Below are 2,743 nucleotides of genomic sequence, written 5' to 3' on the forward strand. Positions count from 1 at the left end.
GCTGAATGTTGTGATAAGGTGAAATTCTAACCCTTCGTTGTTGATTAACATAACAATCCTCAAATCACACCCTAAAGAATGCGTTGATTTGATTGCAGGTATGATTCTGTGATGGAAGCGGTAACTTTGGCGGAGAGGACGACAATAGCGAATGCTTGCCAACAGTTGGATTAAAGTTACACCAACCAAAACACCCCTGCTTAGACCTGCTTCTAGCCGACAAGATTGTTGTTGCCTTATTTCAGACAGTAGAAACAAATCTAAAATGGAGATTAAGGTCTCTTAATTTAAACCGCCATCTTCAACTCAATCTTTTGGTGAGGATTATAATTAATGAGCTTGAAATCAGTAGTCACAAAAGCGTCTATATCTTTCTTTTTTGCATTGATTTTTCTGAGTTGGAAAAGGTTTTGGCAGGTTATGAAGCTGCTCCTGCAATTTTGTTGTGCTGAAATGCCATTTCAGACATCAGATCATAATCAATGGGATTTTGTTCGATACCTTCCATCGACATTCCAACTCCAACCATTGTTGAGTTAACACTTGTTCGTGCTTCAATTGGACCAGATGCTACAGCATCTAATATCCCATACATCCCAATGTTTCCTGCAAAATTGTGCAGCATACACCAGATGTAAGGAAACCATAAAACTGCTCTGAGGTAATCCATATGGGTTTAACTTCTGCAAACAGATCAAGAACCACCAGATTTCCCACAGGAACAAAGTGCAAAAGAGCCTTCATTTGAGGAGGTCTCCAGAACGGATCATATGTAAATAGCCATCCCTGCATTAACCAAATAGCATCATTATCACCACTCTGCATTCCCTTGAAAATTGTTGCACCTAATGAAGAAATGTACTCTGGATCATCAACGGGTGGGGTGTTCTCATCAAAGGTATCGCAGTTGTATATGTGGCTGGATCTTATGAACTGGGATGAAACCGTAATATGGCTTTGTTATGTTTCATTTATTTTGTAGGTATTGAACCGTGTTGGACATGTTGATTGTGTGGACTTAGATGCAAGGCTATGAAGTGCATTGGATGGGGGGCTGTCTGGAAGGATCCTCTTGAGTTGTGTGAAAGCAAAGTCGGCAGCTGCTTCATCAGACATTTTCTCAATGTCTTTGGCCAGCCGCCCGGCAGGCATGTAAACAAAGAACAGGGTGATCAGCAGCTTTGTGAAGATTAAGAAAGTAGCTGCATCCATAAGATGTATCGGCAACAACTCCCAGGAACTCAACATTGGGCCAAAATACATTTTTAAAAGGTAATATTATTTTATTCTCAACTCCGACCCCAATATCAGCAAACGCAGCTTCTTTCAATTCTGGAAGCTTTGGCTCAAATTTTATGATGTTTGCTTTCAGCACTCCAAGGGGTACGACATTGATAGCAGCATCAACAACAAATGTCTTCCCATTTTCAGCAGTCACCTTTACTCCATTAAATCGCCTATCTCTCTTTGTCACCCTGTGTCCCAATATTTTAATGATATGGAATCAGAATCTGCGGCAAACCAGCCCTCCATTCGGCACAAATACCATTGAAGCACCTTGTGTGAAAGGCCTCCAACCTGAGTTCTGGCTTTCTTTCAAAAAAACAATTGAAAGTGCTCGTTGAATGGACATGCCTTCACTGTGTTCCTGTCTTACATTATCCGTCTCTTGCAAAATTGTTTCAAAGATTTTACCAACTTCTTTGTATATACGATATGCTTGGGCTGAACTTACGGTTCGTTTTCCACTGTTGTTGGCAGGTCTGATGTATGAACTGAAGTGAAACCATGGTATGGCTTTGTTATATGGTTTTTCTGTTGGTTTTGAAATGTTTCCTTTTGTGCAGGTTACGCTGGGCCGATGATATTTGGTTCGTCCCACAGCTAGGCTGCTGTTTGCAGTTCGAGAGTTTGGTTTTGAATGATGCAGGCTGCCTGTTGGATCACCTTGTTGTAAATACTTGTTGTAAAAATAATATCCCTGTCATGTAAAACGAGTTACAGTTTTGGAATATAGCATCTGGTAGTTTAGGGATCAACATGAGATGTGATTGGTTTAGATTTGTAACAGTAGAACTCCATTAGACATTTGTGCTTTATGATTCTAATGTATCCATGGATAGTTTGTAACAAGAATCGATTGTTGCTCCAACTTTATTATGGAAAGTTCACGGCATCTACTTATGGCTTTGTCTTCTTGCTAGTGTTTATGACAGGATGTGATGCATTGTTATGCTTGAATGTTAAATGGACATGAAAGTGTATGTATGAAAATGAGTTTGGAAATGTTTGAAAGTTAAATATTATTGAATGTTATGAAATGAGTGCATGTACTATTTTGATTTGAAATGCACTATGGATGGAAAATGGATCATGTTTGGTTATAAAATGGATATGGATTTTTAGGAATAATCTAAAACTAATCTAAATGTCAATTAAGAATCAAAAAACCAATAAAAACCAATAAAAATCAAATTAATCTATAATTTGTTAAAACTACTTTGATGTCAAATTCTAACATTTATTTGGAAATTAAAAATCAATTAGAGTTTGAATCATTAGTAAAAACAGAATTAAGATTAAATTGAAATTTGGAATTTAGACTTAATTTAAAATTAAAATCAAATTGAAAATTAAAAAGTCAAATAATTAAAATCCATTTTATAATCAAAAGCACCATGATCAAAAAGGCCTAGACAATGACCAATGTGTAACAAAAATATGGATTTGGGAATAAATGTAT

General features: G+C 37.0%; 1 pseudogene; it reads right to left on the minus strand.

The window, feature by feature from the left end:
• Nucleotides 1–1,017: 1,017 nt before the first annotated feature.
• On the minus strand, nt 1,018–2,089 carry LOC127092706 (polyamine oxidase 2-like; annotated as a pseudogene).
• Between the last annotated feature and the right edge of the window lie 654 nt (nt 2,090–2,743).

The sequence above is a fragment of the Lathyrus oleraceus genome, chromosome 1, assembly GCF_024323335.1.
Source record: "Lathyrus oleraceus cultivar Zhongwan6 chromosome 1, CAAS_Psat_ZW6_1.0, whole genome shotgun sequence".
NCBI lineage: Eukaryota > Viridiplantae > Streptophyta > Magnoliopsida > Fabales > Fabaceae > Lathyrus > Lathyrus oleraceus.